This window comes from Canis lupus, chromosome 20 (genome assembly GCF_011100685.1).
Source record: "Canis lupus familiaris isolate Mischka breed German Shepherd chromosome 20, alternate assembly UU_Cfam_GSD_1.0, whole genome shotgun sequence".
NCBI classification, from domain to species: domain Eukaryota; kingdom Metazoa; phylum Chordata; class Mammalia; order Carnivora; family Canidae; genus Canis; species Canis lupus.
In genome coordinates, this window is record NC_049241.1 from 12,207,538 (window position 1) to 12,233,455 (window position 25,918).

The window sequence follows — 25,918 nt, forward strand, 5'->3', positions numbered from 1 at the left end:
AACAATCTCCTAAGAACACCTTGATTTAGAAATTGACAGCAACACTTTCAGGTCCCCCCCTCTTCTAGAGCTTTGTACTATAATTTAATAAACTTTGTTTTGCTGCCCATCATTCTTTCATATGGTCTACCTCTTAAGTCTTTGAAGCAGTGTGACTGAGAACCATGGGCACTAAAGGAAAAGAAATCCTGTAACAATTAGATATTTAATGGGTAAGACGGGACTTTGAGCCATTCAGAGTGAAAAGCCATTGGTGTAAGAGTCTGGAAATCTTGGGTTTAGTCTACTCGTGTTATTAGGAACATGGCAATCTGTTTAATCTAGAGAAGGGCAATTATCAATAGTAGATCCTGTGAGGATCACCAAAACCCCCTCAGACTCAAGTCCTCATCCCCTGGCATCTGGGAATGCTGGTTGCTGACAGCTCACAGCTGCAATCCTCACTGCAAATTGCCCCACAGCTTGAGGGAACTGCCCCACCCAGGGTCATGTCCCCTCCCTTAATGGCTTTCCTTTAAATTTGAAAGCCCCACCCTGGGCCTTACTTTGTAACAGCTCTGAATAGACATCCCAAGCCCAATGTTTCCCTTAAGGCAAGTGGTGGGCCTTAGTTGCAATTCCACTTTAATCACCCAGTCCTGACTTCTCACTTCCTGACAGGCCCATCTCCTGAGAACAGTCCTTAGTAAGCTTTCCCCACGCAACTCCCCACCTCAGTCTGCTTACAGGCAGTACAATGGGAGACGCTACACTAGGTGCTATTCCAACAACCAGAGATAATACCAAACAAATATTTTTGTTGAGCACCAACACAAACAAGGAAGACTATCAGCTCCAGGGACATATCAAAGAAGATAAATATGGAAACTGTCCTCGAAGAACTACAGCCTAAGAGAGAACACAGAGGTTACATACTCAATGCGTTCAGCAAGTGTTACTGATGAAGGATAGAAGGCAGGCAGGCAGGCAGGCAGGGACAAGGAGGCCTGCCCTAAGAGGAAACCACCTTTAGAAGAATGTTACACCACCCTGGAAGGAGACCTCCAGCCTTTCCCATGTGATAAGTGACAAAAACCTGATTAGATGGCAGGCACAGTAGGGTTAATCAGATTAAAACAGCCCACCAACAAGCCCACAAAAATCCCTAGATTTAGGAACTCCAGTGGCAATGCTCTCAGGTCCCCTCTTTCCTCAGGAGCTTTGTACTATCACTTTGTTTTCACTAAATAAACCTTGCTTTGCTGCCCATCACTCGGTCTGGTCTACCTCTTCATTCTTCAGAGGGGCATGACCAAGGGCACCAATGGAGAAAAAAATCTTATTACATTATGAAATAGAAACAAGGATGTTATGAGTGCATAGAGTGGAGACATGACATAGTAGGGGATAAGGAGAGGAAAGGGGGCAGTGACTTGATGAAACTCATCTGGGGAAGTGATTTTTTTTTTAAAGGACCACTATTTACCTGGACCAGGAATCCCCCCCCCGCCAAAAATGAAAGTTCCTTGGTTTCTGATCAGTGAAATCATGCCCCCAAATGGCACATACAATGAGAGTTCTCATTGTTACTTGCCTAAAAGTATCTAATTATCATGTAACTATTTATTCTGCTGAGATCAGGTCTTCCTTCCATAATTCACTTACCATTAAAAATCTAGAATTGCCTGATTTATAACTACATAATCCTGGATGGATTTTAAACATTTAAATCCATGCTGACTTATAATATTGAGTTCCAAACTATGTGGTGACTTTAGAATATACAAATCCCATGAGACAGAATTTTGCCTAATTATTAGTGGTGTAGGAGCAAGGGCAGTGCTGTGACCAAGACTGCGAATCCGAGAAACTATCAAGGAGCCGACACCGATGCAAACACACGAGGGTTTATTTATAAGCTCCAGCTTGGGTCCAAGTGTACCTGACACAGCGGAGCAGGGACTTGGACCCCAAGGTGGGTTTCAGCTTAGTTTTAAGGGCTGGTCTAGGGGACCTCCAGAAGGGGTGGAGGAATTTTTCAAGTTCTGTTTACATTCTGATATGGGGCTTTCAAGGGCATTGAGTTCTGTTCTCATTCTAATATAGGGCTTTCTAGGACCTTAAGCGGTAAGCTGTTTTTTTTTTTTGTTTTTGTTTTTTCTGTAACTGAAGTAATGTAAATTTCAGCTCTTAAATCACAGGGGCCTGAGATGGCTGTACTTGTGCTAACGCTGAACTTAAAGTGGAATGGCCTTAATTTTCTCGGCCTCCACAGGCAGCTTGCTTCAAAATGTGCCACTTTGTCATACTGAATATTTTGAATTAACAGTTTTTAAGAAACAGAGCAAGAGGAACATTCTGATGGCTCTTTTGTCTCCAGAAAGTAGGAAATAAATCCCTTATGTGAAAGAAACCCTTCCTATACCAGGAGGTAAATGTGGTGCCCAAGACTGTGAATCCAAGAAACCACCAAGGAGCCGACACCGATGCAAGGACACGAGGGTTTATTTGTAAGCTCAAGCTTGGGTCCAAGTATACCTAACACAACAGAGCAGGGACTTGGACCACGAAGTGGGTTACAGCTGGGTTTTTTATAGGCTGGTCTAGGGGATTTTCAGAAGGGGTGGAGGAATTTCTCAAGTTCTGTTTACATTCTGATACCGGGCTTAAGGGCATTGAGCTCTGTTCTCATTCTAATATGGGGCTTTCTACCACAGGTGAGGGCTCTGTTGTTTTTCTGATATGGGATTCCCTGAGGACATTCTGCAGTCTTTCCTGTAAAGTTCAGCACAGTGAACACATCACAGGGGCCTAAGATGGCTCTACTTGTGCTAATGCTAAACTTGAGGTGGAATGGCCTTGATTTTTCTCGGCCTCCACAATAACGAGACATTTTTACCACCAGATATTGGAAATTCGAAGCCAAAAAGGCTGTAAAAAAACAAAACAAGAACAACAAAAAACCTTGTTACTTTTTACTAATTTTCTGCCTGGCCCAAATTCTGTTTAGAATTCCTTATGAATTGAAGTTAATATGTTTCCCAAAATATTAAGATCATATATCCTCCTCTTTGACCTGTCAATTCATCACAGATTTATTGCCTCATCTAAAAAATATATAAAAACTGCCAGTCTTGGTCATTTCTTTGCATCCCCATTTCATTAATGGGCCTCTGCACACATAATTGAACTTTTTTTTTTTTATCTCCTGTTAATCTATCTCATGTCAATTTAATTCTTAAACCAGCTAGATAAAATCTAAAGGATAGAAATGTTTCCTCCTTGACACTGGAAATTGCCCTTCTACCTGAATTTCCCTCCACATGAAGAAGCTCAAGAGATTGTGATGCTTCTAGCATCGCTCCAGTCCTCATGGAAAAAGGAAGTCACGATCCCAAGCTGGGGAGGTAAAGCTTGCCAAATTCTGGGGTTGAATATTATAAAGTCCACTTGCATACAGGTATTTGGCATATTACACATTACCTGATCTTAGCAGTAGGAAAGTTGTATTTTAGGTTCTATCTAATTTCTTTGTCTCATATCTTAACTTGAGTGCTTAAACCCCTACAGTTTTAACATTAAAATCCTGGTTAGATTCTGAAATGAGAATTCTGACAAGGTTATGACACTAGAATTCAATCTAGGCTGTCATTGCATTTCTAATGAGGCTATAACATGACAATACAAGGCTTGACAAATCTCTGGAGGTTCAGTTGTGTTAAAAAACAAAACAAAACACAAGCCCAAAATGGAGTCATTTGTCCTCTGAAACAGCAAACCAAGACCTAATTACAGTTTCAACCTATCCCAGGAATGTGACCTTTAAAAAGTCAATCTGAAATTTCCTTATCAGCACTAGCAAGATAATCTACATGATAAAAACAAACAACAACAACAAAACCTGCCTTTCTCTTCACTCCCCCAAAAGATGTCTTGCCCTGAAACAATCCTTCCTTTTCTTTTGCGAATAATTTTCTTGCACCATCTTCTTCCTATCAAAGCCTTCCCGTTTTGTAAAATTCCTCAGAGCATCGCCTTACTTGCTACATAGGATGCTACTCAATTCATGAATTGCTTAATAAGCCCAATTAGATCTTCAAATTTATTTTCCTGAATTTTGTTGTTTAACAGTTGTTACAAATATGGAGGCAGAACCCAATTTATCTTAACTACTCTGCTTTATTTCCTGTTTGAAGAACTAATACTTAACAGGATTTTTTGTTTTTTGTTTTTTTATGCTAAAGGCCAAGGTATGAGAGGCAGTTGAGGAAAAAAAAAACACAAAACAAACAACAACAACAACATTGAAACTACTTTTTAGTTAAGCTGGATTTATTTCAAATCCTGAAGGATTCACCAAGACAAGCAGTAGGCTCATGGTTACATGGCCATTTTATTTAGAATCGTTTCCCCTTCCACACAACATACAAATCTTTCTAGACCTCGCGTATATGTCTACTATATTCATAACCAAAAGTATTTCTCTCTATTCTGGTCAGACTATATGTATTGCAAATCCCCAAACACAAATCTAACTTCTACAAGCCCTCTGGGGGGATTTTGTCAATAACAACAACAACAACAACAACAAAGTCTCAGCTGGTACTTTTAAAGGTCTTAAGAAGTTTGCAAAAACAATCCAAGTAACCTGAATAAGATCTCTATAAATCTCAGTCTCTTTGAAAACTAGAGTTTCAATAGCCTAAGAGTATGGGGGAGATGAAGAAGAGTTAGTTACTTCTCCATTTCTATGGCCAAGCTATCAACATCTTTCTCTCGCCCTCAAGCAACAGCTGGTCTCCTTGCATCCTTTCTTGCTCCCTTCCAGCTCACACTCCACATACCAATCAGAGTGGTCACATTAACTGAAACCCTTCATTGTGGAAGACAAGACTAGGAGATGGCCTGAGGCTGTCACCACATTTGGAAGTTGATAGGAGCTGGCAACTCTCTAACAATTAGGCCTCGGTGGTTTCCTGTGTGTTAGGTTTTTTCCAAATGAAGGGGGGAGGATGGGGGGACAAACAAACAAACAAACGGCAGAGCCAGGCAGTAGGTTTGAGAGTGCTTTAATGGGGAGCGCTCCCGGGCGAGGTTCTCTGACTCGGAGAGGTGGCCAGTGTCAGGGAAGTCGCGCCAGGGTTGGGGAGTGTGGGGGTTTTTAGGCTTTATTGGTTCCAGGTCTGGATCCGGGTTAGGCAAGGGAACACCGTGTCCCTCCCTAGGTGATTGGCTGGGAGTGGGGATAGTACAGACGATTGGGGGTGGTCCCTGGCTGGAAAGTCCCAGATGGAAAGTTTTGTTTTTCTGTCTATTCGATTTACTGGAGATGATGTGGTGGTCACGGCTGCCTTGGTGGAAGATAAGCCATTTGACCCAATTTGAGATGTCCGCCATTTTGGGTGCCCGTCTCTCAGCCAGCCCAACACTGTGGACTATCCATAATTTCACAAAATATCACATCAGACAACATCTGATGGATCAAGATAAAGACAAGAACCTTTTGTAATCATGCCTGAACAGACAAAACATAAATGCTGTCCCAACCACCAGAATGCTGTTCCCTTGCCCTTCCCAGATAATGGTGACTGCTGTTTTTACCAATTTAACTCTAACTTCACTCCTTTCATCTAAGACTGAGAAACCCAATCATGGAATTATCTCATTCTAAGACAGCACACAACCCAGAACAAAGCCTTGCTTCCCTAAAGCCTTTTCAAATTACCAGATACAATCCCAATCCTATAAACCGCTTCTAACACCATTTTAGAGACATTCCATTGTCTGTGAGCATGCTCCAGTGAAAATTAACAGAGAAACCTCACTAAAACGAAGTCGGGAGGCCAGCTGGGGGAGGTCTCCTGTCTTAGCACATGCCCTTACCTACAGACCCAAAAAACCTACCTTTCTGGTCATACTACTTTATCTACTTTACTATCCTAACAGGAGGAGGAAGGTTTTTTTCTCCTCTCCCAGCAACAGCCCAACCAATGACAGGCTATCACAACTCAGCCAATGAAAAGCCATCACACTGTGAACATCCAGTTTACTCCAATGGACTCACTGTTTACAACAGCTCCTCCTATCTTCAACTGTTCCTCTGTGAAGGAGTGTTCCTTTCCTTCCTTCTCGGGATGCGTCTATGGTTTTGATGTAGCATGGATGTTCCAAATTGTTGTTCCTGAATAAACCCATTTTTCCTGGTAAAATAACTGATGCTTTTATTTTTGAGATTAACACTCCAATATAGCAATGACCACTAAACCCACCATAGGTGTGTTCTGGTGGTCCTCAGCTGTATAGCACTAACAACTGTTTAGCTCAAAAAGCTTATTGTTATTCAGCCAGGACACCTGGGTTCAAGTTCCAGCTCTGCCACTTACTCCCCACCACATACTTCCTAAGCCAAATGACACAAATTTGTTATGCCTCAGCATGCTCATTCATAAAATAGGGAAAATGTAAATCATGTGCATTTCCTTCAAAAATTTTTAAGACGTATAAAATAATGCCTGCACAGAATATATTGCTTAAAACACACAGCTGGTCAAATCACTCCTATTTAAACTAATAGGCAAAATCATGAATGCATCTAGAAAGGTCTACCTACCTCTTCTGCCTCATGGGACCCTAATTTTGTCCTCTATAAAATGGGTCTAAAAGTATCATTATCAATAATGACACAAAGGTAAATTTCAAAAAATATGACCATCTTTGGAAAACCTCTCATCACTAGCACTTACTAGGCACAGAACAAATGTTATTTTACCTTCCCCCTTTGGAAAAATTATTAACTCTCTCGGAGCTTCTGCTTTCTCAACTGGAAAATAGTGGGATTAGATTAAACCAGTGCAATCCAAACTGCATTCTGTGGAATACCCCTCATAGGTTCTTTAGGAGTTCTGCAATGTTTTATTTTAATTTTGTCAGAAAAACTGGCATAAGACAGCTATTGTAATCCATAATATCCTAGAATCCATATGGAAAATAGTACCTTAGTGCCTCATATCAAATAGAAAATCGGTGTTTGTTGAATAAAGTTCTAAATTCAAATTTTTGAATTTGAAATTTGTTTCATCAAAATGACTTCATATGTTAATATCATACCAAATTTTTTTAATTGGAGTTCAATTTACCAACATTTAGCATAACACTCAGTGATCATTCCACCAAGTGCCCCCTTAGTGCCCATCACCCAATCGCCCCAACCCCCCGCCCACCTCCCTTTCCACTACCCCTTGTTCATTTCCCAGAGTTAGGTGTCTCTCATGTTTTGTCACCCTCACTGATATTTTCACTCATTTTCTCTCCTTTCCCTTTATTCCCTTTCACTAATTTTTATATTCCCCAAATGAATGAGACCATATAATGTTTGTCCTTTTCCAATTGATTTATTTCACTCAGCATAATACCCTCCAGTTCCATCCACATTGAAGCAAATGGTAGATATTTGTCGTTTCTAATGGCTGAGTAATATTCCATTGTATACATAAACCACATCTTCTTTATCCATTCATCTTTCGATGGACACCAAGCCTCCTTCCACAGTTTGGCTATTGGGGACATTGCTGCTAGAAACATTGGGGTGCAGGTGTCCCGGCGTTTCACTGCATCTGTATCTTTGGGGTAAATCCCCAGCAGTGCAATTGCTGGGTCATAGGGCAGGTCTATTTTTAACTCTTTGAGGAACCTCCACACAGTTTTCCAGAGTGGCTGCACCAGTTCACATTCCCACCAACAGTGCAAGAGGGTTCCCCTTTCTCTACATCCTCTCCAACATTTGTTGTTTCCTGCCTTGTTAATTTTCCCCATTCTTACTGGTGTGAGGTGGTATCTCATTGTGGTTTTGATTAGTATTTCCCTGATGGCCAGTGATGCGGAGCATTTTCTCATGTGCTTGTTGGCCATGTCTATGTCTTGCTCTGTGAAATTTCTGTTCATGTTTTTTGCCCATTTCATGATTGGATTCTTTGCTTCTTTGATGTTGAGTTTAATAAGTTCTTTATAGATCTTGGACACTAGCCCTTTATCTGATAGGTCATTTGCAAATATCTTCTCCCATTCTGAAGTTGTCTCTTAGTTTTGTTGCCTGTTTCTTTGGCTGTGCAGAAGCTTTTTATCTTAAGCCCCAATAATTCATTTTTGCTTTTGTTTCTTTTGCCTTCATGGATGTATCTTATAAGAAGTTGCTGTGGCCAAGATCAAAAAGGGTGTTGCCTGTGTTCTCCTCTAGGATTTTGATGGATTCTTGTCTCACATTTAGATCTTTCATCCATTTTGAGTTTATCTTTGTGTATGGTGTAAGAGAATGGACTAGTTTCATTCTTCTGCATGTAGATGTCCAATTTTCCCAGCACCATTTACCGAATAGACTGTCTTTTTTTTCCAGTGGATAGTCTTTCCTGCTTTGTCGAATATTAGTTGACCATAAAGTTCAGGGTCCACTTCTGGGTTCTCTATTCTGTTCCATTGATCTATGTGTCTGTTTTTGTGCCAGTACCACACTGTCTTGATGACCACAGCTTTGTAGTACAACCTGAAATCTGGCATTGTGATGCCCCCAGCTATGGTTTTCTTTTTTTAATATCCCCCTGTCTATTCGGGCTCTTTTCTGATTCCACACAAATCTTAAGATGATTTGTTCCAACTCTCTGAAGAAAGCCCATGGTATTTTGATAGGGATTGCATTAAACGTGTATATTGCCCTGGGTAACATTGACATTTTCACAATATTAATTCTGCCAATCCATGAGCATGGAATATTTTTCCATCTCTTTGTGTCTTCCTCAATTTCTTTCAGAAGTGTTCTATAGTTTTGAGGGTATAGATCCTTTACATCTTTGGTTAGGTTTATTCCTAGGTATCTTATGCTTTTGGGTGCAATTGTAAATGGGATTGACTCCTTAATTTCTCTTTCTTCAGTCTCATTGTTAGTGTATAGAAATGCCACTGATTTCTGGGCATTGATTTTGTATCCTGCCACGCTACCGAATTGCTGTATGTGTTCTAGCAATCTTGGGGTGGAGACTTTTGGGTTTTCTATGTAGAGTATCATGTCATCGGCGAAGAGGGAGAGTTTGACTTCTTCTTTGCCAATTTGAATGCCTTTAATGTCTTTTTGTTGTCTGATTGCTGAGGCTAGGACTTCCAGTACTATGTTGAATAGCAGTGGTGAGAGTGGACATCCCTGTCGTGTTCCTGATCTTAGGGGAAAGGCTCCCAGTTTTTCCCCATTAAGAATGATATTTGTTGTGGGCTTTTCTTAGATGCCTTTTAAGATGCTGAGAAATGTTCCCTCTATCCCTACACTATGAAGAGTTTTGATCAGGAATGGATGCTGTATTTTGTCAAATGCTTTCTCTGCATCTATTGAGAGGACCATACAGTTCTTGTTTTTTTCTCTTGTTATGATCAATCACATTGATTGCTTTACAAGTGTTGAACCTTGCATCCCAGGGATAAATCCCACTTGGTCATGGTGAATAATCTTCTTAATGTATTGTTGGACCCTATTGGCTAGTATCTTGTTGAGTATTTTTGCATCCATGTTCATCAGGGATATTGATATATAATTCTCCTTTTTGGTGGGGTCTTTGTCTGGTTTTGGAATTAAGGTGATGCTGGCCTCATGAAATGAGTTTGGAAGTACTCCATCTCTATCTTTCCGAACAGCTTTAGTAGAATAGGTATGATTTCTTCTTTAAACGTTTGATAGAATTCCCCTGGGAAGCCATCTGGCCCTGGACTTTTGTGTCTTGGGAGGTTTTTGATGACTGCTTCAATTTCCTCCCTGGTTATCGGCCTGTTTAGGTTTTGTATTTCTTCCTGTTCCAGTTTTAGTAGTTTGTGGTTTTCCAGAAATGCGTCAATTTCTTCTAGATTGCCTAATTTATTGGCATATAGCTGCTCATAATAAGTTTTTAAAATCGTTTGTATTTCCTTGGTATTGGTGGTGATCTCTTCTTTCTCATTCATGCTTTTATTAATTTGAGTTTTCTCTCTTCTTTTTAATAAGGCTGGCTAATGGTTTATCCATCTTATTCTTTCAAAGAACCAACTCCTGGTTTTATTGATCTGTTCCACAGTTCTTCTGGCTCTATTTCATTGAGTTCTGCTCGAATCTTTATCATCTTCTTCTGCTGGGTGAAGGTTTCATTTGCTGTTCCTTCTCTAGCTCCTTTAGGTGCAAGGTTATCTTTGTATTTGAGTTCTTTCCAGTTTTTAGATGGATGCTTGTATTGCGATGTATTTCCCCCTCAGGACTGCTTTTGCTGTATCCCAAAGATTTTGAACAGTTGTATCTTCATTCTCATTAGTTTCCATGAATCTTCTTAATTCTTCTCTAATTTCCTGGTTGACCCTTTCATCTTTTAGCAGGATGGTCCTTAACCTCCACGTGTTTGAAACCCTTCCAAACTTTTTCTTTTGGTTTAGTTCTAGTTTCAAAGCGTTATGGTCTGAAAATATTCAGGGGACAATCCCAATCTTTTGGTATTGGTTAAGACCTGATTTGTGACTCAGTATGTGGTCTATTCTGGAGAAAGTTCCATGTGCACTTAGTATGTCTTCCGTTGCGTTTGGATGTAAAGTTCTGTAAATATCTGTGAAATCCATCTGGTCCAGTGTATCATTTAAAGCTCTTGTTTCTTTGGCGATGTTGTGCTTAGAAGATCTATCGATTGTAGAATGCGCTGTGTTCAAGTATCCCAGTATTAGTGTATTATTATCTAAGTATATCTTAACTTTGGTTATTAATTGATATACATGGCAGCTCCCACATTCGGGGCATAAATATTCATGATTGTTAGGTCCTCTTGTTGGACAGATCCTTTAAGTATGATATAGTGTCCCTCTTCATCTCTTACCACAGCCTTTGGGATAAGCTTTAATTTATCTGATAAGAGGACTGCTACCCCTGCTTTCTTTTGAGGACCACTTGAATGGTAAATGGTTCTCCAACCTTTTATTCTCAGGCTGACCTAGGTGTCCTTAGGTCTAAAATGAGTCTCTTGTAGACAGCAAATAGATGGGTCTTGCTTTTTTATCCAGTCTGAAACCCTGTGCCTTTTGATGGGGTCATTAAGCCCATTCACGTTCAGAGTTACTATTGAGAGATATGAGTTTAGTGTCATCGTGATACCTATTAAGTCTCCGTCTTTGTGGATTGTTTCCTTGGACTTCCTCTTTCTTTTACAGAGTCCCCCTTAATATTTCTTGGCAGAGCTGGCTTGGTGGTCACATATTATTTCAGTTTCTGCCTATCTTGGAAGTTCTTTATCTCTCCTTCTATTCTGAATGAGAGCCTTGCTGGATAAGTATTCTTGGCTGCAGGTTCTTCTCATTTAAGACCCTGAATATATCCTGCCAGCCCTTTCTGGCCTGCCAGGTCTCTGTGGAGAAGTCTGCTGTTAACCTAATACTTCTCCCCATATAAGTTAGGGATCTCTTGTCTCTTGCTGCTTTAAAGATCTTCTCTTTATCTTTGGAATTTGCAAGTTTCACTATTAAATATCGAGGTCTTAAACGGTTTTTTTTTTTTTTTCCACTTGAACGGTTTTTATTGATTTTAGGGGGAGATCTCTCTATCTCCTGGATCTGAATGCCTGTTTCCCTTCTGAAGTTAGGGAAGTTCTCAGCTATGATTTGTTCAAATACACTTTCTGGTCCTCTGTCCCTTCCGACGTCCCCTGGAACCCCAATGAAACGTAGATTTTTCCTTCTGAGGCTATCATTTATTTCCCTTAACCTATCCTCATGATCTTTTCATTGTTTTTCTCTTTTTTCCTCAGCTTCCTTTCTTGCCATCAACTTGTCTTCTATGTCACTTACTCATTCTTCTACCTCATTAACCCTTGTCATTAGGACCTCCAGGTTGGATTGCATCTCATTTAATTGATTTTAAATTACAGCCTGATTAGATCTAAATTCTGCATTCATGAAGTCTCTTGAATCCTTTATGCTTTTTTCTAGAACCACCAGTAGCTTTATAATAGTGCTTCTGAATTGGCTTTCTGACATTGAATTGTAATCCAAATTTTGTAACTCTGTGGGAGAGAGGACTGTTTCTGATTCTTTCTTTTGTGGTTAGTTTTTCCTTCCAGTCATTTTGCTCAGAGTGGCTAAAAACAAGTTGTACTGGGAAAGGGAGAAAAAAAGAGAAGAAAAAAAGGGGGGAGGGGACAAACAGAAAACAAAAAACAAGGAGGGGTATCCTCTGACTCTATATACTGTAAGTCCCTAGACTTCCCCTGGAACTTTCCAGCGCTGCTTGGTTAAGAACTTGCGCTTCCCCTGTCCTTCCAGCTATCTTCTGGGGGAGGGGCTCCTGTGCTGAGTCTCAGGTGTGTGTACCCGGGGGAGCTGCCCCGCCCCCTGCCAGGTGCACGGCTCAGCGGGAGCTGTTTATCCTGTAAGATCCCTGGCTCCCTGGTGGCCCTGCTCAGTCCCAGGTATAAGGTGACACCAGGAGGAACAACTTCACTGGCAGCGGCCAGCTCTGCAGCTCTAGAGTCAGCTCCCGCAGTAACCACCAGAGTCTCCCAGTCCGCAGGGGCCTGGATGCTCCGGGGGTGGGGGGTGCTGCTCTGTACAGCTTGGGGCACCCAGTTGGCAGAAACATCCTTGTTGCCCTGTGTCCTCCCAGCTTCCGCCTGTTCTGGGGGAGTGCTGGATCTTGGGCTGTGTCCCCTGGCACCCTAGGCTCCCGGGCTGCGCAGCCCCCTCCGCCTGGAGGTGCCACCTGAGCTGCTTCCGGAGCCCTGCCGGGCATGCGCTGCAGCCCTTTAGGGAGCTCGGCCGCGGGGTGTGGCGCGCTCTCCCCTGGGGCGCAGGTCCTCTGTTAGTGCCCCTGGGAGCCTGAGGGCATCCCTGCCCCTCCTGGGATCCTGCCCGAGCTTTCTGTGAGCTCTTTTCCATCCCAGAAGATTGGTAAAGTTTCTGCTTCTCCGGGACTGGGCTTTCCTGTCCTGAGGGCACATGCCTGCCTGGCCCCACCCCCTTGGTTGCTTTTGTACTTCTTTATTTTTTTCCTCCTTCCTACCTTGATAGAAGCACGAACTCTTCTCACTGTAGCATTCCAGCTGTTCTCTTTAAATCTCAGGCTGAATTCGTAGGTTTTCAGGATGATTTGAAAGTTATCTAGGTAAGTTGGTGGGGACAGATGACTTGGGGACCCTACTCTTCTGCCATCTTGCCCAGCCTCCTATCATACCAAATTTTATAAAACTTGAGTTTCTAAATGTATGCTATTAAAATATTAATTTAATGGTTTATAAGCTTTTTTTTTTTCAGAAGGAACAAAAAAGCTTCTACAAACACAAAACTTAAAATATAACTTGACTGAATCATCTCTAGGCACCTTCTGACTTGGGGTTCAGAGGTGGTTTTGTGTGTTTTGGAGCACCCTAAATATTTACCATTAAAAGAAAGTCACATAATATCCTGTATAATAACTTCAACAGGGATGTTGTTTGCATAGGCAATTGCTGCCTTTAAAACATGTGTACTGTTTGCCTAGAGAGGAGGAAAAAAAAAACATGTTCACTTTGCAAAAAATGTCTCTGTCCTGTATTACCCACAGATGCCAAGACAGCCATAAACACATACACATGCCAGAGCCAACAAAAACACCATGACTACTGTTGGCTTCCTGATTCTGTGTACAGTGAATTACACTTGCAGTGCTGGATATTACTTTTTAGAGACACCAGTAACAAACCCTTGAGATGATTGCACTCCCTCCTGCTTGAATAATTCTATCCAGTTATACTGAATCATATTATTCTTAACAATCCAAACTCCACTAAAAAAAAAAAAAAAATAATTCAACAAGGCCCTGTTCAGCCTTCCTCTGATTACACCAGCTAAGATGTTGAAATATTTTAAACATGAACTGTTTAAAGGTGGCCATGATAACAGAAATCAGACTGGAAGAAACATTGATCATCACCTCCACAACATGGCTTAATAAGCAATCGTCACAGTGTTTCAAAGTATCAGCCGTGATCTAAGCCAATCCTGTCACATAACAAGGAAATTGAGGTCCAGAGAAAGGATGTGGTTTCTTCATACCCAACTGACAATGTTGTAAAAACACTAAGCCACAATTTCAGTCTCCAAATCCTTCCTATTATACTATATGAATCCAATATACCTTACTTTAATTGAGATCTAATTGAATTCCAGAACATAATCTAGTGGAGAGAATGTTCTCTTTCTGGGAACATGGTGGACAAATAAATGACTCTCCCACAGCAGAGAGCCAAAGGCTAGTACCTGTTTTTAAATCTTTATAAATGCAAAGATTATTGAGGAACAAAATATGGAATAGTTATTTGAGTATTTGAGGCCAAAAGCTAAGTACATAGACCACTGAAGCCACCTTTCAACTTGAGGATAATAGTTAACCTGTTGAAATTAACCACTGGTTTCCATGTTCTTGCCAGACTGAACTAAATAAAAGTTCAAGGACATCCAATAATAGACCCAATCCATAAAGCTGAAAACTCAAAGAACTATGCTTTTAGAAAATGAGAGAATTAAGAAAATAAAGAAAATGTGCTCTCCTCTAGGGGACTGCAAGAAAAGTTGCCTTGCTGGAATCTCAACAATGAGAGAAATTAAAAACAAATACCCAGAATGTGTAACCCAGAAGCTCTAGCCTTCACATGAGCTCACTGCCTGAATTCACACTATATAGGTAGTGTGTATCCCACAAAACCTCAAACCAAGAATTTATTTTAAATTGTTACCATTCTGGTAGCACCCCCAAACACAGAGCAGAAGCAAATAAAATTCACTCAGGATAATCCACCCTCATCTCAGGCTTTGAAGAATCCCCACTGGTAATAGTCCAAGAGACATATTCTCATAATAAAGATTCATTAAAAATGTATGCAAATAAATAATCAGATAAAAACTCACAAAGAGTTCAGATACTAAGGTTATCAAACAAAGAAAGAAAACATGCATTCATATACACTTTAAAATAGAAGAAATTGCAATTCTCCAAGCAACGTTTTAAAAGAACTAAGCTAGAAATAAAACAATCTAATACTTCATATTTAAAAAACTCAAAGAATGGGGGATCCCTTGGTGGCCAAGCAGTTTGGTGTCTGCCTTTGGTCCAGGGTGTGATCCTGGGGTCCCGGGATCGAGTCCCACATCGGGCTCCCTGCATGGGGCCTGCTTCTCCCTCTGCCTGTGTCTCTGCCTCTGTCTCTCTCTGTCTCTTATGAATAAATAAATAAAATAAAAAAACTCAAAGAATGATCTAGTTTCCAGTAAGGAGTAAATAAGCACACTCTGCCTATCCATCTCATTGAATAAAACCATAAAGCTTACATGCAATGCACTGAACAGCTTTGTGAGGATTCTGAAAAGTAAACAGAAGTATGCCAATTGGGGAAGAAAACTAGAACTTTAAGTACCACCAAACCAGCAAGGGGGGTTATCACTTTTTCCTGCTGGTATCCTCTGACCTGGAATCAGTGATACATAGAGCTGGGCATCAAGACTGACAGAGACCATCCCAGGAAAACGAAAGAGGTCTCCTAACACGAAGGAAGAGTAAGAGAAATCTCCTTTTTCTCTCTCTCTTTTTTCTGTTCTCTTGCAGCATAGCACCCAAATAGTTTCACAGCCAGAGCAGCCACAACACTGCACCAAAGAGGCACCCCTCAAGAGCCCAAAATCCTGAGGAAGAAGAACCTTCCTTCCTCTTTAATCTGAGAAGTTGTCTTTCTAGAGAGTGGGGCAAACCCCTATTGCTCTTTTTTCCTCTTTGTCCTTACCCTGTTGACACTTCCAGATATGATTTAAAATTGCCAAAACCTAGAAACAACCCAAATGTCCTTTGATAGATGAAGGGATAAATAAACTGTGAAGCATCTAAATGATAGGATACTCTATAAAAAGGAAAAAAAAAAACACTATTAACAGATTCAACCACGGATGAATCTCAAATGCATTATGCTGAGTGAAAGAAGACAGTCTCAAAAGGGTTACACACTATAATTTATTTTGTTTATACAACATTCTGGAAAAGACAGAAGTATAATGACTGAGAATTCAGTGATTGCCAGGAGTTAGAGGCAAATAACTTACTCAGAGGCTCATATGAAAAACCAAGCTAGTGAACATACTCCACTGCTTCGTGAGGTAATGAGATCCTTTCATTTAGAAGTGTTTAAAGCAAAAAAAAATAAAAAATAAAAAAAATAAAAAAAAAAATAGAAGTGTTTAAAGCCCCAGTGAAGTAATATATATCAGGGATATTACAGAAGGATTTCATGCTTTACAGTTTGCATAGATGCCCTCTAAACATTCCATTCCACCTTTGAGAGACTCTAACTTTAAAATAAAGTCTGCTTTGTATTGATATATACCTGATTATACCTAACATTAAATAAATATAGTCCCTATACTATACTTTTGGGTTTGACAGCTCATTAAAAAGACCTCAACAAACACCTTTTTAAAAAAAATTTTGTGGAATCAATAAATTTGTATTGGAAAGCCAACTTTATAAGGTAAGAAGACAAAAAAAAAATTAAGATATGCTCATCATCCTCTACAAATTTGTAACATTGCTGGGAAGAGAAATCATTAATACCTGCAATGTTAAACAACGTGCCAAAGTTAAATACTAATGCACAGTAATAATGTAAAAACGGCCATGCATAAGAGCCTGTGTAATTTCCAAATTGATGTACAGGCATTAAGAGCTATGGGGAGGCAGGGAATTTACTAGATATTTTCTATATGCCTCTCCAGAGCCCTTTGTCCATCCTGTCTCTACCCCACTGTGTGGCCACTATGGATATACCATATGGATATACCAACAGACTCGTTTCCAGATTTTGATTGGATTCAGTCAATGGGAGGCCCAGTAGGAGATCAAGAGGGCAGAATAAGAGTGAGGTAAATGTGTTTATTTCCCTGGTTCTTGTCTGCCTACTTACTACAGGATCCTATTAGGTGTCCATCACCACTCCTTTACTTTCCCTTTCAGCCTACAAACAGTAACAGTTTCCAGCTATGACTAGCCTCAGGGTCCCTGAGGTCCCTCACCATCCCTTCTTGGTTTCCCTCAACACTGGTTGCACCTTTGTAAGCAGTTCATTTATTAAACTATTTCAAATCAATATAAGTTTGCCATTTGCTGGAACCCTGATGAATCTGGTAGAGAAGGGAGTGTATGCTTTGTGTATTGTAGTGTTTGGAGAAGCTTTAGGGAAATTGGAGTAGGGTTTTGAAGTATGAGTACAACTGAGACATTATTCTGTTTATAAGGCTTGTCCAATGGCTACTGACTACATTAGGCACAAGGCAGGGATTCAAAATCAAATCAACATGATGGAGAAGCACAAAGCCTACTGAGGATAAGGTGGGCCAAACTGACTTCAAAGAGAATGGTGGAATTGCTGGGTTGTTGGGCAGGTCTATTTTTAACTCTTTGAGGAACCTCCACACAGTTTTCCAGAGTGGCTGCACCATTTCACATTCCCACCAACAGTGTAAGAGGATTTACCCCAAAGATACAGATGCAGTGAAACACCGGGACACCTGCACCCCGATGTTTATAGCAGCAATGGCCACAATAGCCAAACTGTGGAAGGAGCGTCGGTGTCCATCGAAAGATGAATGGATAAAGAAGATGTGGTTTATGTATACAATGGAATATTCCTCAGCCATTAGAAACGACAAATACCCACCATTTGCTTCAACGTGGATGGAACTGGAGGGTATGATGCTGAGTGAAGTAAGTCAATTGGAGAAGGACAAACATTATATGGTCTCATTCATTTGGGGAATATAAATAATAGTGAAAGGGAATATAAGGGAAGGGAGAAGAAATGGGTGGAAATATCAGAAAGGGAGACAGAACATGAAGACTTCCTAACTCTGAGAAACGAACTAGGGGTGGTGGAAGGGGAGGAGGATGGAGGGTGGGGGTGAATGGGTGATGGGCACTGAGGTGGGCACTTGATGGGATGAGCACTGGGTGTTATTCTGTATGTTGGCAAATTGAACACCAATAAAAAATAAATTTATTATTAAAAAAAAAAGGTAAAAAAAACACAGAGAATGGTGGGTGTATGTGCATGTGAAGTGGGGGGGGGGAGGAAAAAACATTTAAAGGCTGAAACAATATTTAGTGAATTTATAAGCTAAGCACTGTGCTAAGTTCTGAGGAAGAGCAAAACACAGTGACCCTACCTTCCTTGAGTACATTGGTTATCTATTGCCTTGTAACAGATTATCCCCAAACTCAGCAGCTTAAAACAACAATAACATTTTGTTATCTTACACTCTTTTGGAGTAAGTAACTCAGGAGTGTTTTGGTTGGGCAGTTCCGATTTGGATTTCTCATGAGTTTCTAGCCAAGATGTTGGCCACATCTGTGCCATCTGAAAGCTAAATTGGGACTGGGAGATCTGATTCCAGGATGGCTCATTCACATGGCAGTTTTATTTCACTTATTGTCAGGAGGTCTTACAACATAGACTCTTCTCTGGGGCTGCTTCAGTATCCTCACAACATGGCAGCTGGCTTCCCCCAGAGTCAGTGATACACCAAAAAGCAAGCCACAATGTCTCTTATGACCTAGCCTCAGAAATCACAATCTGTCATTTCCACAATACTCTACTGATCACAAAGGTTAGTCCGGGCAGCCCTGGTGGCTCAGCGGTTTATCGCCGCCTGCAGCCCGGGGAGTGATCCTGGAGACCCGGGATCGAGTCCCACATTGGGCTCCCTGCATGGAGCCTGCTTCTCCCTCTGCCTCTCTCTCGCTCTCTCTTTTTTTTTTTTTTTTTTTTTTAAAAAAAAAAGTTTAGCCCTAGTCACTGTGGGAGGGGAATATGTACAGATAGGCTTGCAAGAAGGTTAGAATCTCTGAGGGCCATCTTGGACACTCGTGAGAAAGAATTTATGGTCTCTATACATAATAACAAGTACACACACCAAAAGAGTAATTATAACCTATAGTCAGTACTGGGAAGGGAACCCACAGAATCATTAAGTAGCCCAGCAGAAACATCCAGTTGAACATGAAAGCTGAGATGGGGACTGATGGACTCATGTCAGCCATAAGGTAAGTTAAGGGCATGTGACTGGAGACCATTGGCTCTGGGCCAGTATAGCTCTGGTACATTCACCATTTTCTACATTGATTTTTTTCTTACCTATGGTAACAGTGGCAAGGAGCACAGCAATCCGCAGAATTCTTTATTTCTCTTTTTTTCCCCAATTTCGGCATTCCACATCTTCCCCCATGGTTCCTTTGTCTCACCCAAATCCTAGACCTATTCCTTTCTTTCCTGACAGGCAAAGTCTCCCTCATTTTCTGATTTCCTCATAGCAATTTCAGTTAAACTGAGAAACAAAATCAACAAAAATAATTAATACATGTAAAATATATGTATCACTTTATTCTCCCCACTTGTAAGAATTAAAAACCCCATAAACAACCAGGTGTTACACTAGAGAATACTGAGAACACAAAGAATCAGCCATGTGCATCTCTAGCTTGTCAGATAATAGAAGTGACCTCTGGTTTCAGAAACACCTGCAGGGGGTCCCTCTCAGGCCTATAGCTGCTAAAGCTGCAAAGCTTGTTCAAACACAGATGTCTAGGCCCTAACCCCAGAATTTTCTGATGCAGAGAGTTTGGGGTGAAGCCTGAAAATCTGCATTTTTAACAAGCTCCAGTGATGCTGATGCTGGTGGTCTGGGGTTCACACTTTGAGAACTACTAGTATATGTCTGGTTATCAACCTGCGCTGTGCACTTAAATCACTGAGGGTACTTAAAGGTATAGACAACTGTTCATACTCCAGGTATTCTGATACAGTTGGTGTGGGGTGTGGTCTAAGCAGCGGGATTTTTCAAAGCTCTATCAGGTGATGTTCATGTGCTAACTTGAGACCCACTGGTGCTGAACTTACCCAAAGCCATCATAGTTCCTATTGAACCTGCTTGCTGTCACTTCATTCAGAAATTGCTTCCAGAAAATAGCAGGCCAGCACTTAGGTTTTCACACTGGACTGTGATATCTCAAGATTTCAGGGGGATTGCTGTAAGGATGCAGTGCTTGCTTCCTTCTCCTATTTTAATCAGACCACCTCCTCTGTCATTATTTCCTATATTGCTCTTGCTCCTAGAGTTTCATTTGAAGAAAGGGTCCCTTGGCTAAAAGAAATATTTGAAAACCACTAATGTAAGAGAAAGCCCACTAAACTGAAAATGAGTAGGTCTTGCTTCTAGCTATGTAATCATTGTACCTCTCTGAGCTTTAACTTCAGACTTATTTCTAAAGCAATAGCTAATATTTGTATAGTGCTTGTCGTTATAAATGATAGTTTGTCATAATAAACGTATTTGCCTCACATGATCTTTATTTTTTTTTCCACATGATCTTTATTTATTTATTTATTTTAAAGATTTTATTTATTTATTCATGACAGACACAGAAAGAAAGAGAGAGGCAGAGACACAGGCAGCAGGAAAAGCAAGCTCCATGCAGGGAGCCTGACATGGGACTCGATCCCCGATCTCCAGGATCACACCCTGGGCTGAAGGTGGTGCTAAACTGTTGGGCCTGTGGGGCTGCCCTCACATGATCTTTAAAATAATCCTATCACATAACTGATAACAGAGTGCCCATTTTGTAGGTAGGAGAATTATCTACAATTCAAGTAGAAAACTACAGCTTCATTTATCCAGCCAAAGCAATACTCAATCCAAATATTCTTAGTTTAAAGATTGATTCCTTCTGTTTCATGATGCTGCCATTAATGTCTTCTCATTTATGACTAACATGAGTCTGTCTCATTTCCTTCTTATCTAGTAAAAGGAGCAATATTCTATAGGCTCATCTCCTCCATAAAAATCTGGAAATAATCTCATCTAGGGGTAGGAACAAAGAGGTTGATTTGAAGGCAGTGGTCTTCAAAGCATGGTCCCCAGATTCATTACCTAGGACCTTGTGAGAAATGCAAACCTTCAGGCCTCATCCCAGATGTAAAGAATCAAACTTTGGGGGACAAAAGAAAAATCTTTGGAAATAGAAAATGTATGCTTTAACAAGTGCCCCTGGTTAGAGCATTGTATGATAAAGTTTGAGAGCTCAGAATTAAGGACCTCTAATGCTATCTTTAGAAGCTCTGTCCTGGAGTAAACTTGGTGGCAAAACTAGTGGTGCTGAGGTAGGCTCATCTGGCTGCAAGAGCCAACTGTTAAAGTTTCAGTAATTGTGCACACTGGTTAGGAATATTTACACCATGGAAATCAGCCAACACTAAAATTAGAGCTCACACCTCTCCTCCTCTGTCCACAAGAGAGCTAGTTTACTAGTACACAATGACAAAATTCTGATCATTGATCCTACTTCTCAGACATGATTTGAAACCTTATTCCTAAAGCCAAGATGGTAGGCTCTACCTTGATTATGCCAGATGCCCCAAACTATTCCATTCACCAAAAATTGGAGAATTCATAGCCAAATTTGCTTAAAAATTTCAGTAGTTACCCTTGTTTTTGCAAGAGAATACAAAACCTTTCCACAATCTAACTTCCATTTCAGTCTCATGTTTAATCACCTTCTTCTTCTACCCTGCCCACACTAGCCTTCAACTATACTGTGAAAATCATTTCCCATTCCCCTACTTCATTGAGCCATCTCTACCTCCTCTGGTTCACTGCACAAGCTATTCCTTCAGCCTGAAAAATGCTCCTTCTCTATCTCATTTTCTAGGTCTCAAATCAGATAAAATCTCCTCCAGGAAGTTGTCATTATACACTTCCCTCCCAACCCTTCCCTTCTCACTCCCTACCCTCATCCCACAAATTAAGAAAATTATAGGCCAGTGTTTCTGATGAACACAGATCCAAAAATTCTAACAAAGTATTAATAAATCCAATTTAACAATACATTAAAAGAATCAACACCATGATCAAGTGGGGTTTATTCTAGGTATGCAAGGATGCTTCCATCCCAGCAAACTAATCAATGTAGTATATTATATCAACAAAATGAAAGATAAAAATCGATCATTTCAAAGATGCAGAAAAAGCATTTGACAATATTCAACATCCACTTATGAAAAGAACCCTCAAAAAAGTGGATATAGAAGAAATGTACCTCCACATAATAAAGGCTGTATATGATAAACTAACAGCTAACATCATACTTAATGGCGAAAAGCCAAAAGCTCTTCCTCTAACATCAGGAACAAGACACAAATACCTACCCTTGATACTTCTATTCAGTATACTACTGAAAGTCCTATCCAGAGGAATTAGACAATAAAATGAAATATAAAGTATCCCAGTTGAAAATGAAGAAATAAAACTGTCATTATCTGAAGATGTCATTATTGACATAGAAAATCCTAAAGACTCCTCCAAAACACTGTTAGAACTAATATACAAATTTAGGAAATTTTCAGGGTGCAACACCAATATACAAAAATATGTTGTATTTCTGTATACTAAAAACAAACCCTGGGCAGCCCCAGTGGCGCAGCGGTTTGGCGTCGCCTGCAGCCTGGGGTGTGATCCTGGAGACCCCAGATCGAGTGCCATGTCGGGCTCCCTGCATGGAGCCTGCTTCTCCCTCTGCCTGTGTCTCTGCCTCTCTCTCTGTGTATCTCTCATGAATAAATAAATATTTTAAAAAATAAAAATAAAAAATAAAAACAAACCATAAGAAAGACAATTTTTTAAAAATCCAATTTACAATTGCATCAAAAAATAAAATCCCTAGGAATAAACTTATGTAAGGGGGTAAAAGATCTGTACATTAAAAACTAAAAGACATTAATGAAAGAAACTTAAAAGACACAAATAAATGGAAAAATATTCTGTGCTAATGGACTCAAGCAATTGATATTGTTAAAATGTTCATACCCCAAAGCAATCTACAGATTCAGTGAAATCCCTGTCAAAAGTCCAGTGGCATTTTTCACATAAATATAACAAATAATTTTAAAATTTGTATGGAACCAAAAATGACCACAAAGCCCAATCAATTTTGAGACGATGCTTTCAGTTGTGTTCTTTCTCAAAATTGGTTGGGCTTTGTGGTCATAAAAACAGATACATAGATCAATGGACAGACAACAAAGCCCAGAAATAAACCTATCCACATATGGTCAATTAATTTACCACAAAGGAGCCAAGAACATACAATTAATAAAAAAACACAGGTTTCTTCGATAAATGGTGTTGGGTAACTTGGACACCCACATGCAAAGGAGTGAAACTACATTACTATCTTAAAACAAGAATTAGCAATACACAGAAAAATAACTCAAAATTTGAATATAAGACCTGAAACCATAAAACTCCTGGAAGAAAATACAGGCAGTAAACTCTTTGATATGGGTGTTGTGGATAATTTGATTTGACTCCAAAAGCAAAGGCAACACAAGCAAAAATAAACAGGGCCACATCAAACTAAAAACTTCGGATAAGCAAAGGAAATTTTCAACAAAATAGGGCAACTTACTGAATGGGAGAAAATTTTTACAAGTATTTTATCCAATAAGGATTACTATCCAAAATATATAAAGCACTTACAACTCAGTAGCAAAGAAAGAACAATTCTATTTACAAATAAGCAGAGAATCAGAATAGACATTTTTCCAAAGAACACAACAGATGGCCAACAGATACATGAAAAGACAATCAACATCGCTAATCATCAGGGAAATGCAAATCAAAACCACAATGAGACAATACCTCCCACCCATTAGAATGGCTATTATCAAAAAAGGCAAGAAATAATCAGTGTTGGCAAAGATAAATGAAAGGGAAACTTTGTGCACTTTGGTAGAGATGTAACTTAACAAAGCTACTAGACAAAACAGTATGGAGGTTCCTCAAAAAATTAAAAACAGAACCAGGGCAGCCTAGGTGGCTCAGCGGTTTAGCGCCACTTTCAGCGCACGGTGTGATCCTGGAGACCAGGGATCAAGTCCTACGTCGGGCTCCCTGCATGGAACCTGCTTCTCCCTCTGCCTGTGTCTCTACCTATCTGTCTCTCTCCATCTCTCTGTCTCTCTCTGTCTCTCATGAATAAATAAATAAAATCTTAAAAAAAAAAATAGAACTACCATACAATCCAGCAAATCTACTTCTAGATATTTTTAAGAAGAAAACAAAAACACTAATTTGAAAAGGTATATGCACCCCCATGTTCATGGCAGCATTATTTATAATAGCCAAGACTTGGAAACAACCTAAATGTCCATCGATCCATGAGTAGTAAAAGAAAATGTGAGGGGCACCAGTCAGTTAAGCATCTGACTCTTGATCTTAGCTCAGGTCTTAATCTCAGGGTTGTGAGTTCAAGCCCCATGCTGGACTCCATACTGGATATGGACCCTACCTAAAAAAGAAAGAAAATGTGAGATATATAGATATACATAGATCTACATACATACACACACACACACACGAGAATAATATTCAGTGATAGAAAAATGAAATCTTGTCATCTGTGACAACATGGACAGAACTTGGGAGCATTTTGCTACGTGAATGAAGTCAGACAGAAAAAGATCATATGATTTCACTTATATGTAGAACCTAAACACATATACACCAAAAAAAAAAAAAAAAAATCCACAACAAAACAACACACAAACTTAGGGATATAGAGAAGTGACTGCCTAAGGTAGGAGGTTGGGAGGTGGGCAAATGGGAGAAGGGTATCTAAAGGAATAAGCTTCCACTTATAAGTTATAAAGTGAGTAAGTCATAGAGATGCAATGTATAGCATGGTGACTACAGTCAGTAATACTGTACTGAGTATCTGAAAGCCTCTAGGAGAGTGGATCTTGAAAGTTCTCATCACAAGAAAAAAATTTGCAACTATTTATGGTGATGGGTATTAAGTGGATTTATTGTAGTAATCAATTTACCATATACACAAATATTGAATCATCATATCACACACCTGAAACTACTAAGTTATGTCAATTATACCTCAATTAAAAAACAAAAAGAAAAAGCAGAATGAATAAATTGTAGTATATTCATGCAATAGAATACTATATACAGCAGTGAAACTGAAGTACAACTATGTACAACCAAATGAATAAATCACACAACACAATGCAGAGTGAAAAAAGGCAGACATAAAAGACTGAGTACTATCTGGTTCCATTTTTATGAAATTTCAAAAAACAGGTAAAACCAATTTATGGAGGTAGAACTTAGGACAGAAGAAAGTTAGTGACTGGAGGAGGTATATGGGGGCTCCTGGAATGCTAATAACATACTGTTTCTTGAACTACGGACTGGCTACACTATAATTGTAAGGTTTCATTACAATTCAATTGTTAATTCATGGATAATTTGGTCATTGCTTTGTATGTATGTTAATCGACAAAAGTTTTCATTGAAAAAGTTAAAATGTCTAAGGTACTGTGCTGGGTGCACTGTGAGGAGACAAAAATGATCAGGCATGTATTCTCTGGTTTTTGGATTGTTAAGAAAGAGTGAAGACATGTACATCTGAAAACAAAACTAATAGCATGGACTAAATGAGAAGTGACCATAGCTAATAAGGGTATGCTAGAGCCAGCTTCTATGGGCCAATTTGTACACATCTTATCCTAACACCACAATCAGTAACATTAAATCAGTAGCTTTAAATTAGCCACGATGGAAATATTTATACCACAGAAATTGGCAAATGCTGCAAATCAGGGTTTTTCCCCAAAAAGGCTTGTTGTTAAACATTTACCAGCACACCAATAGCTACAGAAACCAAAAGCATTATTGGAATTAGAAAGACCACATCTTAGCCTATCTGAGCTCCAATATAGCCCAGTGACAAAGGATATGTCTTTTTTTTTTTTTTTTTTTAAGCCTTTTTAAAAAGTTGTAAAACCAATCTTTTCACAAGGTAAGAGAAACAGAAATACCC

General features: G+C 39.8%; 1 long non-coding RNA gene across 12 annotated transcripts in view; it reads right to left on the bottom strand.

Moving 5' to 3' along the window:
- Positions 1–25,918, bottom strand: part of LOC102151640 — a 379,776-nt gene that overhangs the window by 141,800 nt on the left and 212,058 nt on the right. The gene's annotated exons all lie outside the window — the stretch shown is intronic.